The sequence below is a fragment of the Equus quagga genome, chromosome 16 (genome assembly GCF_021613505.1).
Source record: "Equus quagga isolate Etosha38 chromosome 16, UCLA_HA_Equagga_1.0, whole genome shotgun sequence".
In the NCBI taxonomy this organism is placed as follows: Eukaryota; Metazoa; Chordata; class Mammalia; order Perissodactyla; family Equidae; genus Equus; species Equus quagga.
In genome coordinates, this window is record NC_060282.1 from 13,586,411 (window position 1) to 13,601,855 (window position 15,445).

At 39.5% G+C, this 15,445-nt stretch overlaps 1 long non-coding RNA gene across 3 annotated transcripts in view; it reads left to right on the top strand.

The window, feature by feature from the left end:
• Positions 1–15,445, top strand: part of LOC124227756 (uncharacterized) — a 54,256-nt gene that overhangs the window by 12,005 nt on the left and 26,806 nt on the right. The window lies entirely within an intron of this gene.

Below are 15,445 nucleotides of genomic sequence, written 5' to 3' on the forward strand. Positions count from 1 at the left end.
AGTCTTGAGAGACAGTGAAGACAAAAAAAAAAGGATTGGTGCTCCTATTTGATTGTTTAGCAAGTGAACATTCATGAGGATGAAGTGATGTCTCCATGTTTACCCTGTCAGGAATTGGGGAAAATTAATTTTGATCCCAGAAATTCTGATGCCAAATACAACTGTTTCCCCATCTTATTTCAGTAGAGAAACTTAAGCCTGATATTTTTGTTTTCTAAATGTTTAAAGTTCCTGGAGAAGAGTTAAAAGTATGAGGTTTGGGGAAAAGAGCTAAAATATGACCTGCAAACGAGTTTTGCTGTGACCTATGGATGTCATTTTTCTGAGGAGTCTTTGCGTTCTCTTAGGTGGAACCAGTTAGCTCTTCTCACGCACTGAGTAATGCTACATGCGGGAAAGTAGATTAAAACCAGCTGCACACTCATTCTTGTCTGTCTGGGGCTTAGACCTGCCCAAGCGCAGAGAAAATGATCATGTTACTTGTGAAACACGTACATGTAATTGAAAAACAAAAACAATTACGTTAATTAAAAGAATTGCTCAGATTTTGGAACACAATGAAAGAGATTTAAAAGTTATAGTAATTTCACCAAAATAAACTGTTATATTTAAGAAACCAAACTCCCCCACACTCTATATTATGTTTACAATGCCACATAAACAGTGGCTAATAACCATTTTCACTTTTGAGCACTTTGTGTTGTCATTCTGGGAAGGACCAGAGACATGCAGTTGAGCTCCTGAGCAGAGGGCAAGATCCTCAGGACAATGCATCTTAGCACTAAAAGTGTGGGCAAATATTCTGGTTAAACAGAGAATTGCTATGTGAAGATTCAACTTGTGACAGAAGTAGCTTATGTCAGCATAAAATCTTGTCTAATTTTTGTTCAGTTATATTTAGAAGTGTTTACATTCAAGAATATCTAAACAAGCTTGTGGCCAACGTGAAAGTCTTGTTAAATTATGTTGGCCTAACTGGGACGGCTCCAATTCTTCCACTTACCATTGCTCAGGACACCTGTCCAGGCTCGGAGTCTTAAGCCTTGCCTGGTCCTTGTTGCAGATCCCTCAATGTGCATTTACTTCCTCCTTCAGGACTGTTCCCTGGGAACAGAACTTTTGGAACTCCCCTCCCCATGCTTCCTGGCCCTACCTTCACTCCAATGTTTGGATTCTGGCTTCTCCTCAGTTTTGCACCTCGTGACCAGAGGCCAACCTTGTCCTGGCATGCTTAACTCTGCCTCCTGATTACCCTTCCCAGGCAAGGGCTGTGGGATCCCACTGGCCATGAAGGGAAATTTGAATGAAGACACTATGGCCATTTTGAGAAAGTCGTTGAGAATCTTTGAAAAAAGAAAATGAGTTAGAAAAGCTATTGGCTTCTTCTGGGGTCAAACCCAGATATTAAAAGATAAAACATTTTAAATTTTAAAACTGTAAGAAACACCTAGCGGAACTTCTATTAGCTAGCATCATTGTGGAAGATGTTTTCTCTCTGTTCTATGAAAGCATTGAAAATTACTCTTTGTATGACTAAAACATGAGTTTTGCTATCAGTGTGAAGACACAAATGTGTAACTGTATTATCTCTTCGGCCTTTGGTGGAGGAAAAACGACGACATCTCTTCAGGAAGAAACAGTAGGCCTTCCTTGCTCTTATATAAGCTTTAGGGAGAACTGAAACTTCATGATGTCTCCAAATGAACTGAGTTGACATGTTTTAATAAGATTGTAGTAACACCTTAGCTGTTAGTGATGATATTTAAGAATGATGATAAATGCATCAAAGTATACGAGAGGTGGTTTTCTTTAAAATTGAATTTGAAGCCTATTTGCTTCATGTTGGTTATGTTGATAAAGTTCTCTGCTGTAAAGGAAAGTTCTAAAGAGGGCACACTCTTCTTCTCTACAGTAAGTATCACGATTGTGGTTAAGGTCTGGTGTGTCAGAATGTGTACTCAAGCCACGCACTGCAGTCTGTTGGCCTCTTACTTTTATGGCAAGCAATTCTGTTGAGCAATATTTAAAATTTTTTGATAATTGATCTGCCAATATAAATACATAAGTTACAGGCCACTAGCTTTTACTGCTTGGTTCATCATCTTAATGAGAGTCCATCAACCAAAATGAGCCATTCGACTGCAAAACAGCTACATTCCCTGGATCGAACCTCATCATTTGGGAAGGAGCCAGCCATAGCATGTGCACAAAGAATGAGGTTCCTTATTGGTTCCATTGTTGGTGTGACTCTATTTCTGAAGAGAATAAAGAAGACCAGAACAATTTTATAAAGCAAATGTGTGGAGTATGCCTGTATATTTAACCTCAGCATAATGGCTGAGGGAACAAGTCTGGAATCAGACTACCCAGGTTCAAATCCTTGTCTTGCCACTTCTGATCTGTGTGATGCCAGGCAATGTGTGTTGCAAGCTTCTATTTTCCCATCCGTAAAATGAGAGCTAGAACTTGTCATAGGCTTTTTACAGAGATTAAAGAAGATTTTATATGTAAAGTTCCTGGCGTAGTTTCTGTCATTCAATAGTGTTAGCTATCGTAATTTTCTTTAACTTAGAAGAATGAAGACCACGTGCTGAAGTAACTCAAGAAAATTGACAAGAATACTATCCTATTGAATAACACCCAAACCTCTGATTTATAAAACACATATCGGAGATAACTAAGAAGAGAAGGAAAAGATTTTACAATCACAAGACCTGAATTTGAATTTCTCCCTGTGTAATCTTGAGCAGGTTGTTTATCTTCTCTTTGCCTCTATAAAATGGTAATGACGATGCCTACCACATACTGTTGTAACAGAGACTAATGAGAGCATGTATGTAAATTAACTAACACAGTGCCTGTAAGGGAAAAAGAAGGTGCTAAATAAATATTAGTCCCCTCACCCTGTTTTCCCTTCTTCAGACTGATGTTTATAATTTGTCTAAATTGGAGACTTGAGCAACGGCATTTCTCAGTGAAGTTTTTAGGTCAAGACTGTTTGACCCTCAAACCAGTTCATGAGCCCCTATTTTAAGTGCCTAGATTTGTGTATAGATTGGACAGATTGTCATCACAAAGTAACTTCAAACTGCATCAGCAGAGGAAACCCTCTTTCAGACTTGATTGAGCTTTATGTTCAGGTGCATTTCATGTATTTAACATGGCTTTTGATGATTGGAATGACATCGAATCTCACAGTTCACATTCATGGCCTTGAAATAAAGTGTCTGAGATAGTTTGTGATTCTGAGTCATCTCCTCCAGACTCCAGACCTGTCTGGAGAAAATATCGCCCCCTTTTTATTGGAAATGCCTGAAGGCGTAAGCTGTTACTGACTAAGTTTCTCACCCTTTGAATCCAGCCTCTCCTCCTTTTGATTTAGACTGTTTTCAGGAAGCTAACTGACAATTTTTAGTCAAATTAAGTGGACCAACCAGAGATTTTATTTTACCCACTGTTTGCTAGATTTTAATAAAGTATGTTGGTGACTAATGTGTTCCAGTTTCAGGTTGGGACAAGATAAACCTTCCCAGAAAGCTAGTTCACTTTTTTTCAAAGATAGAATTGTTCTGTGCAGTTGAAAGATCAGTTAGGGGTTTCCACTTTGGTCGGAAGTCTGGTAATGTTTGCTAATTTTCAAATACAGGGTTGACTTGGACTTACCTGGTGTAAGGAGATTCTGTTTAGAAGTCACTGGAAAAATCAATTCCTTGCTGGTTAAAAAATAATTCATTCACTTATTTTAAAAGTGAAAGAGAGCCGGAAGTCAAATTCCTTTTAAACTTGAACATATCAGGCCACAAGAACTTCATTAGCAAAATGTCATTGTACAAGTTATTAAATGTGCAGCTGGGAAAGCACAGCCCACACCCATGAAGCCATTAAGAGCCCACAGAGTAGAGATCCTGCTGAGTTTATTTCATGCACTTCTGCTTATCCAAAAGTGTCACTAGGACCCTTCACCTAACATCATGAATTGGAAACACCTTATGTAGTGAGATACAGAGCCCATCTAAGAACATAGGTTCCAAGAGTCACAAAGGGACTTATTATGCTCCATTTTGTGATTCTTTGCTAGAACTTTATAGGAATCAAAATTCTGGGAAACAGTGAACTCTTGTCCTTCTGAGGACAAATGATCATGAGGCTCTTCATTTTTTAAACACGTGTCTGAAGGAGAAGAATCTTTATGAGCTCTTTCACTCTCAATCAGCTAGGAAGGGACCAAGAGAAAGGAAATTGCAGAAGAAGTAGTTTCCAAATATGAAATCATGATAAAATCCATTGAATCAAAGAAAATTTCCTGAATCTTAGATGTCCTGCACTTTCACATGCCACCTTTTGGGCTGGTTAATGTGGATTTGCATATCTCATGGGAACTGGAAGTCATACGGGGAGGGACAATCCTTCCATCCGTTAACCGTTGTTAACAGCAAACGAACAATGTGAAACGAAGAAGGTGAAGTATGACTAATTCCCTCACTCTAGGTTACTGTACTCGCTTTCTGAAGATGTCACTGCAGCTGCACTTGATTCTCCTGTGTGAACGTGGCTAGAATTCTCGATATGCAACTGCAGTTCCTTCCACACCAAAGGCATGTTAAGTCTGTCTTCTGTGTAATATCTGCATGAGCAATGGGCAATTCTTGGTTCATGATGACTGTTGGTCTTCAACCCCACTGGCTGTCAACACTCTGCAGCTGTCAGTTCACATTCTCAGCCTCTTCCCTTCCATCAATCACCTTGACACTCAGAGTACGCAATTTAAGAGCACATACCCCTTTATACTAGGGAATGTGGCCACCATCTCTGTGAGCTGACTGCCAACTCCAGGGTTTTTGTCTTTGATCATATTTTCAAGTTTTGGTAAATATAGACACACATATACACACAGCCATATACAAATACATTCCAAGATATATATCTTAATGTACATTAATATAACACATGTTAATCTATGTTAATACCTAATTATGTGACTTAATTTATCCATTATCCTGAGTGAATTGGAATCTTGATATAGTACAGTAGAATTGTCCTGGCCATACCATACCACTAGACATTTAACTTTCGGCAAGAAATTTAACTTCTCCGGGAGGCCAATTCTTCATTTGTAAAATGGGGCTGAAAATACACTTCACTGTGTGATTGTGAGTTTTAATTTTGCATTTAGAAACAACAAAAGACCCTGAATAGACAAAGGAATCCTGAGGGAAAAGAACAAAGCTGGAGGTATCCTACTCCCTGATTTCAAAATATCCCACAAAGCTATGGTAACCAAAACAGCATGGTACTGGCACAAAAACAGACACACAGATCAATGGAACAGAATCAAGAGCCCAGAAATAAACCCACACATTTACGGACAGCTAATATTCGACAAGGAAGCCAAGAGCATACAATGGAGAAAGGAAAGTCTTTTCAATAATGGTGTTGGGAAAACTGGACAGCCACACGCAAAAGAATGAAAGTAGATCATTATCTTACACCATGCACAAAAATCAACTCATAATGGCTTGAAGACTTGAATGTAAGACCCGAAACCATGAAACTTCTAGAAGAAACCATAGGCAGTACGCTCTTTAACATTGATCTTAGCAGCAGGTTTTCAAATACCATGTCTGACGGGGCAAGAGAAACAAAAGAAAAAATGAACAAATGGGACTACATCAAACTAAAAAACACAGCAAAGGAAACCATCAACAAAACGAAAAGACAACCTAACAACTGGGAGAAGATATTTGAAAACCATATATCAGATAAGGGGTTAATATCCAAAATATACAAAGAACTCATACATCTCAACAACAAAAAAGCCAGCAACCCAATTAAAAAATGCACAAAATATCTGAACAGAGATTTCTCAAAAGAAGATATGCAGATGGCCAACAGGCACATGAAAAAATGTTCAACATCATCAGCTATCAGGGAAATGCAAATCAAAACTACGAGGTATCAGTTATAGCCAGTCAGAATGGCTATGACTAACAAGACAGGAAACAACAAGTGTTGCAGAGGATGTGGAGAGAAGCGAACCCTGGTACACTGCTGGTTGGAGTGCAAACTGGTGCAGCCACTATGGAAAGCAGTATGGAGTATCCTCAGAAAATTAAGAATAGATCTACCATATGATCCAGCTATTCCACTGCTGAGTATTTATCCAAAGAACTTGAAAACAAATGCATAAAGATACATGCACACCTATGTTCATTGCAGCATTATTCACAATAGCCAAGACTTGGAAGCAACCTAGGTGCCCATCAAGGGATGAATGGATAAAGAAGATGTAGTATACATACATAATGGAATACTACTCAGCCATAAGAATTGATGAAACCCAGCCATTTGTGACAACATGGATGGACCTTGAGGGTATTATGCTGAGTGAAATAATTCAGAGGGAGAAAGTCAAATACCTATAATCTCACTCATAAGTAGAAGATAAAAACAATGACAAACAAACACATAGCAACAGAGACTGGATTGGTGGTTACTATAGGGGAAGTGGGGAGAGGAGAGGGGAAAAGGGGTGATTAGGCTCACATGTGAGGTGATGGACTATAATTAGTTTTCGGATGGTGAACATGACATAATCTACAAAGAATTCAAAATATATTACGATGTACATCTGAAAGCTATATAACGTTGTAATCCAATGTTACTCAATAAAAAAAATTTTGCATTTAAAAAAATTCTGCAAATATTGATAAGTAATACAGTTTCGCTATCTTATTCATTGCTTTAGCAAAAACATATTATGAATCTGCTCTGTGAGAATACTAGGCAAGGTCTAGGGGCCCAAAAGTAAAAATAGGTCTTGTCTACTGACAAGGACCTCATATCTATGATAGAAGCACTTAAGGCAACAATGCTTACTTGAACTTTTAGTAGCTTATATTCACATCCTCCTTCTTGAAACCCATTTCTTTTGTATTCCAAGAAACTTCAGGTCAGGTATTCCTTCTCTCTTTCCCTTTCTTCCTTCTCAATTGTTTTGGCCAACTTAGTCCTTTTAAGCAATGTTTAAGTGTTGGAGTTCCCAAGGCATTGATCTCAAGCCAATTCTTAATCTACACTCTCTCTTACACAAACTTATCTATTGTCTTTAAATTTTTTCTCTATGTCAAGGCCTCAAAAATTTATATCTCTAGCCAGAAGTGTGATTTCTTACATTCAAGACTATTAGTACAACTAACAGGCTTTCAAACTGAACACGTCCATATTGGAAATCTTGACCTGCATTTGTAAATCTGTTACTACTCTTGTTTTTCTTATCTTACTCAATGTTACCTCCATTCACCCAGCTGAACAGGACAAGACTCTAGGCATCATTAGTTATACCTTCCCTAACACACCCTTTCAAATTCTATCATGAATCTCCCCATCTCTACTGCCACCATCCCAGTGCAAGTGACTGCCATCACTCACTTGCCCCTTGAAAATGACCTTTTAACTGATCTCCCAGAGTCATCTTTCTCAAGCAAAAATGTACTTTCTTGCTTTTAACCCTTCAATAGCCTTCTATTGCATTTGACAAAACTGAAAAAAAGAAAAAATCCTTAACATGGTGTACCAGGCTGGGATGATCTGGCTTTTCTCTCACTTACCAGTCACTCCTTGCTGCCATCCAATTACTTTAACCTTCTTTTGGGTCCTCAGACACACAGACACTCTTCTGCTTCAGGATCTAGCATTTGTCCCAATCTGTCTTGAAGCTGTGCCCCATCTATCTATCTTCACTTAGTAAGACCTACTCGCACTTCCCCATTTAGCTACCACTTCTTCAGAAGAGACTGCCCTGACTCATCCATCTAACATAATTATTCTTTCTCCTGGGTGCCTGTAGTTTTCCATCATGGCATTTATAATGATTTTTATATTTCTATTTATTTGCTAACGTTTATCTTCCCCCCCCCCCCCTTGAAAATAAACCCTATGAGGAGGAGACTGGATTTTTTACATTTCTGAATATCCAGCCCCTAGAACAGTGCCTGGCAAATAGCAGATATTTAGAACATATTAATTAAAAAATGATATGTATTTTTTACCATCACCCTGATAAGTGAAGCCTGACACTTTACACCACAGTTTCTTCTAAAAATATTTTGGATGATAATTTTTATTAACCATTTACCTGGCTTCTTACATTGAAGTAATAAAACATACATCATTTTTTTCTTGATGACCTAGGTAACCAAAGAACAAAGGATAAAAAACTTAACTTAGAGAAAACTTACATTTAAAGTCAAAAGCCAACTGCACTAGTATAACTTACAGAAACTTTATAACAGTTAATGAGAAGATAACTCAGGAGTTTTAGTTTGACTATAAATTCAAAATGAGTCAACAGTAGAATATGGCTGACAGAACATTAATATTGACACAAGCTATATTAGTATAACTATAGGTGCTAAAACAAGACAGGTGAAAGTTCAACTCTGCTCTGGACCTGAAATATCTATTTATTTCAGGACACCAGCATTGAAGAGACCACATACACAAGCTACAGGGCGTCAGAGGAAAGAGCTAAATGCAGAGAGGCCATCTTATTGTCCTGGTGGGGTTTCCCAACCCTCTGATGTTGGTGTCCTTTAAGACTCTAAGTCTAGCCAACATCCATTGTCATTGGATACTTACAGTCTCTTAGGCAAATTTCTACACGCTCATTGTTCCAATGGCTTACTATCAGCCGCTGATTTCTTGGTTTAAAATTCCTCTCCCAGATCTCTCCCTTAGCTTCAGATGTCCCAGTGTCTGCTGGATATCTCTCTCTGGTTATCTTGTAGGTATCTCAAACTTAGATCAGCACCCCTCCCTGATGCAGTGTTCTGTTCATAGACACACCTTCCACTGCCCCCAAACAAGGAAAAGAAGTATATTGGCTTCATCTTCCTCAGTTCTCAAGCCTGCTGAAGTGATGTTATACCTTACCGGCACACATCAATATGCAAATGGTCCACCGTGGTCTAGGGATATTCCAGAAACCATTTTTGCTTTGTGTGAAGGATTGGATGACTTAGTCAGGTCCGTCTGCTAAAACAAATTGCCATAGAGTGGGTTGTTGTCCAAACAACAGACATTTATTTCTCAAGGTTCTGGAGGCTGAGAAATCCAAGATCAGGGTGTTGCTATGGTCTGGTTCTTGGTGAGTACCCTCTTCTTGGTTTGCAGATAGCCACTAAAATGGTGTTCTGGACTCAATTACAACATTCAGGAAGGTGAGGGGTTCCCCACCAACAGGCAATTCTTTGAACACCAATTGGGTGTCTTAGAATTCAGCTCAATTCTGACACCATCTACCCAGAGGTAGCATCACATCCCCACAGATTAAGAGGTCAGTCCTAAAAGTCCCCCAACTTCAGATACCAGTCACAAGTCCAGTGCTTCTGACTGACTGGCTGTAGACTGACACTTCCAATGATCCCCTCTTTGGGTTTCAGATGCCAGTCACAAGCCCAGGTTTGTTTCTGTACTTCTGACCAACTGGCTATAAATTGTGGTTCTCATGACCTCATCCTCAGGTTTGATTAATTTGCTAGAGTGGCTCATGGAACACAGAGAAACATTTTACTTACTAGATCATGGGTTTATTATAATAGGATATAACTCATCAACAGCCAGACGGAAGAGATGGATATGGCAAGGTATGGGGAAAGGACACAGAGCTCCCATGCCCTCTCCAGACATGCTACCATCCCAGCACCTCCACCTGTTCACCAACCCGGAAAGTCTTTGAACTCTTTCCTTTTGGGTTTTTCATGGAGGGTTCATTACATGGCATGGCACTATTGATTAAATCATTGGCCTTGGTTATTTATTCAATCTCCAGGTCCTATCCCCTCCCCAGATGTCAAGTGAGAGTGGGGGAAGACTGAAAGTTCCAACCCTATAATCGGATGATTGGTTCTCCTGGCAACCAGTTTCCATCCTTGAGTGGTGTCGAAAAGTCACCTTATTAACATAACAAGAGACAATTTTGTCACTCTCAACATTTTAGGAATTCCAAGGGTTGGGGGAACTCTGAGTCAGGAACCATGGATGAAGACCAAATATACATGAGAAGCATATTTTGGTCATCTGAATGAGCAAATATATATTTTTCTTATAAATCATATCACAGCTGCCTTCTTGCTGTGTTCTCACATGACTGAGAGAGCAAGCTCTGGTCTCCTTTTCTTATAAGGACACTAATCCCATCACAGAGGTCCCACTCTCTTGATATAATCTAAATTTAAACATTCAGTCCATATCGTTATGATACTGTTGCTGGAACAGTGATTTTGTTGGAGTTCGTGAGTCTGTTCTTCTCTATACTATATGGCCACAGTTCACTATTACTTTAAATTTTTATGTCTGATTTTACGATTTTTACACTTTTTTCACTTCCTTTGAGCGTATTTCTCTCTAATATCACTTTCTTTCCCTCACCTACCATTTGCTGAGACAGGAAAGCTGACAGTTAAGTTTCCTGAATTTTCTAGAAAATAACAAATAAGCAGAATGTAAATGAGGATCTCTGAGTTCTCCCATGAACGGATGGTACAGCTTTAAACAATTAATTTAGTCATACTCATTTTGCCTGCCTAATTACGGTTTCCAGCACATTGAGCTATTTCACATCGTGCCTTTGCTCATGCTGTCCCTTCTGCCTGTAATGCCCTCCCTAGCCTCACTAATTCTCTTTGCCTGGAGAGTTCCCACTCATCCTTTAAATCTCATCCAAGGCCATTTTCTCCAAGGATGACTTTTCTAACTGTCCAGGCTGGGCAAAGCTTTCCTAATTTATAGCTGCCCAGCTTCCTGAGTCCGCCACTGTCATGACCTGTCTTAAGCTGTATTATAATGGTTTACACAACCTGGATGACTCCAAAATACCAAGCCTTTCCCTTACCGTAGAATCAAATGTCATGAATAACTGTTCCAAGCTCTGGGGAAATTCCAGGGCTTTCCTAACATTTCCAAGGATTCTGGGAAGGTGGGGGGAGGGTATTACAATCCTTTGTCCCAGCTCACTCAGAACTTCCACTCCTTTGGATTCTCAATTCCCAATTCCCAAACATCATATGACCTTAGACATGTGCTGTCCTCACTAACTGCATTCCTTCACAAAGATGCTTAATATATTTATGTCTTAGTCTTTTCTTCTGTAAAAGAAGAAATAATGGGACCTTCCTCTTGGTTATTGTGAGGTTTAAATGAGTTATTACGCTTAAAGCTCTTAGCACAGTGCCTGGTACCCAGGAAAAGCTTAATAAATGTAGGTTGTTTTTTGTATTGTTATTAACAACATAATGAACACATAGAAGTTTTTCATATATGGTTTCTTTAACTCAACTCAGGTCACATTTTTAGTCTAGAATTGTAATTTTTCCTGTGAGTAGAGAATGTGTTTTCTCCTAAGGTGAAGCAAACTCCAGAGGCTGATTCTTTTCCTCTGGGTCCCTCTCCGCAACCACCCTCCCCATCTGTTTTCCCTTTCGCTTTCTTCCCCTTACTCCTTCCCTACCCTTCCCCCCTTCTCCTCTTCCTGCTTCTTGTAGTATTTTGTGGCTTGTCTTTCCTGCTAGAACTTGAACTGCTTGAGGGCAGGAGTCATGACTTGTTCACCTAGTATGGCCAGAGGATTTTTCACAGTACATCTTCATTAAATCGCTAATTACTGAAACACAGAAGCTGTGTTTTTTCTGACTTCCACTTTCCTAGATGTGTCCTGGATAGTGCATTGACTTGGTAAGTATCCTCTAGATAGGTATTCCTTTATACTTATTTATTTGTGTGTATGTGTGCTTGTGTTATAAATAACAACAACAGTTAGCATTATTAGGGAAACTATATGCACATTATTTCATTTCAGTATTACAGAAACTCTATGAGATATGTATTATCATTATCTGCATTTTAAAGACACAGAAACTGAGGTCGATTTGTGAGTAATTTGATTAGTTTAAAAATAATCATTAAGTGGCTCAGAGGAATTAAACCAAGATAATTCAACTCTGAAACCTGTGATTTAACTATTACACTGTACAAACAAATATACGTACTAGTTTCATCACAGAGAATGGCTACAAAAGGAAACAGGCACAGTCCATTAATGCGTCTGAGAAAAATATTGGAAAGATCTTTTAGCTCATATCCAATATAGAAAAAGTTATGAAAACAAAAAAGAAACTATAATTACAACTTATCATCTTCTCTAGGAGACTAATGTCGACGAAAATAATCCATAACCAATCTATAGATGAAAATTTGGGTGAGTTTATTCTGAGCTTAAATCTTAGGATTATAACCCAGGAGAGTCTTTCCACAAAGGAACAAAGCACTCCAAAGAAGTGGGGGTACATATGGTGGTTATATACCCTCAAAGAGGGTGTTTCACATATGATTGAAATGTCCCTCCCACCATAGTCACAAGATTGCCCTGTCGGCACAGCGCTTGATGGACACAGAGGTAGTGGGTCTGCTATCTTCGTGGGCATAGCAGGAGGCAAGTCTATTGTCTCGAGCTGGGCAGTCACAGGTGAGCGCAGCAATCAGTTTCTAGCCTAAGGAAAGATACTTAATCCTTAAGGAGAGGCCAACATTGGAAGGGGGGAAGGAAGTTGCACCTTTATCTCAAGGGCCTTTTGCTCTTGCCATAGGGAATCTCTAAAGCAGATATACAATGCATGCTCCACGGCCAAGGTCAGGCCCTTTTGGAAAGACAAGGTCAGGCCGAATTAGGTTACACCAAAATGGCTTCCTCATATATTCCAATATATCCTATTACTTGCCATTTTTATTTGACACTTCTTACTTCATCAGTTCATTTTCTGGAGCTCAGCCACATTCTAACCTCTTGCTCATTGGGTGCGATTAGCCAATGAGTCAGTTTCTAAAATCTGAATGGCAGTAAGCAAATGGTAAGGTGGGTTGGCAGTTTCTGGTAATGAACTTTGAACATTAACTAAAGTAAGAGGTCAAAGACAAGAGAAGATGAATAGAAGCATAAAAGTGCAAAAAGTAGGCCAAGTTCTTGATTTTGATAATGTACACTAGACTGTAGACTTTAGCGTGCCAGCTGAAGGAAAAAAAAAGTCTTGAAATCTCTTTGGTGAAGAGTCAGCAAAATGAAAGAAGAAGAGTGACAGAGATTTAGTGAATTAGACAAATAAAGAGAAGAATCGATGCAATTTCTGTCCCTGGACCTATCTTTGGAGAGTATGCATCTTTCACAAAGGGATGAATGGATCTTGAAGATCATCTACTCCAGCAGCCCGTCCTTTTTGTTCTCCAAGAATCAAGATGGTACCCAGTGAAGGGCTTTACACTGGAACCTGAACTCTACCATGGACTGCCACTGTAGCTTGTGTAAATAATTTCTCCAAGCCTCCACCTCTTACAAGGATTACATAGGACATATAGGAGATAGACATAAAACACCTTGGACAATGTTACTTTCCTCCTTGACCACTACAGGTGAAAAAACTAAGACCCCTGTGGAAGTGCCCTCTTGCTTCTTCCCCACAATCTAAAATCTATTTTCTTGTAGTCACAGGTCAAGTCTAAAGGAAGCCTTTCCACAAAGGGCCATTGCTTTGTTCTTCCTAACCTTACCTTGTCTCTCCAGCTAACATCTGTCTACTTGATTTAGTTCTCAACCTGTTCCTTCCAAGGCCTCCACTCTACTGAAATGGCTCTCTTCAACTTCAAAAAAGAAGGCCACCATTCTCAAGCTGAAAGCACTTTAAGGGTTTCCCATCAAATTTATAATAAAGTCATGGCTTACATTTTAAGCATTACCTTCCCCTTACTTTCAACCCTTTAGTCACAGTGGCCTTTCCCATCCTATAATATACAGATTCCTTCCAACCTCAGGGCCTTTGCACATGCTCTTTCTGTTGCCTGGGCTACACTCTTTCTGTCCTCACCTGGTTGATTCCTACTATCTTTCAGTTCTCAAATCTGTTTATTCTATATTCTCTTGAGCACCACACATCTCTGCTTTGCAGCATTACTCATGATCACAGCTCTATACTCACATACAGTGATTTGATTAATGGTTCTCTCATTAGACATTGTAATCCACAAGAGTGGAAATTCTTTGTGTCTCCTCATTGTGGAAGACCTATTCACTGGTATTAGGACTCTCCACCTTCTAGGCACAAGGTAGGTTGCACTTCCTGCCCCTTAAAAGCTAGGCAAGGCTTTGTGACCTGTTTTGGTCAATGACAGGTAAATGGAGATGACATGTACCACTTCATGTCATATGGACAATGCACAACTCACTGTTTTCTTTCCTTTTGCCAATGATTGGCAATGCTCCAGATGGTGACTCCATTAGCCTGGGTCCTGGTGGGACCATAATATATATCAGAGTCCCAGTTAAGCCACAATGAACCTATGCAGTGAATGAAAAAAAATTTCATTGTTTTAATCTACTGTGTTTTTAGGTTACCAGTGCTATCACCTAACCTGCCCTTACTGACATGTCAGGTTAGCTTAGCACCTGGCACATGCCCAGCATATAATTGTTGAATAAACAAAACAAATGAATAAAATCCCAACTGGGGTCAGTATGCATGCATGAAGGCAACAGAAAGACATTCCATCTGAAAATATTACTGGAAGATATCTTTCAGAACACTTCAAAATGGCTGATTCCATTCAATTTGATGCAAACTTATGGAGCATCTAAAGTACAGAGATGAATGAGTTCAGCCCTTGCAGCATCAATGGAGCCCATGAGCTAGCAGACACACTCTAGCATCTGCTGTAAGCATTGCAGCATATATCAGGTGGAGACGTAGCCACAAGTGGAGTATTCATACCTATCAGGGTGGTGCGGATGCAGATTCTGGGAAAGAGGTCAAGGAAACAAGACATCAGTGAGCTGGGTTTTGCAGAATTATGAGAGTTTGCCAGGTAAATGCCTGGAGGTCAGAGAGGGGCAAGGGGTTGAAAGGGCAGCATTTGACAATAAATTTTGATTTAGTTTCCTGGGAAACAAGCAAAAGTAAAAACTAATGAGTTTGAAACTTGTGACAAAAGAGCTTTGGCAATGAGTGTTCATACCTGACTTGCCCAAGATGGTGGCCACAAGCCACTTGTGGGCATTGAACACTTGCAATGTAATTAGTGCAACTGATGAACTAAAATTTTATTTAATTTTAATTTAAATTTTAATAATAAGACAATGTATGGGGCTGGCCTGGTGGCATAGGGGTCAAGTTCACATGCTCCACTTCAGCGGCCTGGGGTTTGAGGGTTTGGATCCCAGGCGTGGACCTACACTACTCATCAAACCACGCTATGGCAGCATCCCACATACACAATAGTGGAAGATTGACACAGATGTTAGCTTGGGGACAATCTTCCTCAAGCAAAGAGAGGGAGATTGGCAACAGATGTTAGCTCAGGGCTAATCTTCCTCACCAAAAAAAAAATAAAATAAAAATAAAAACTA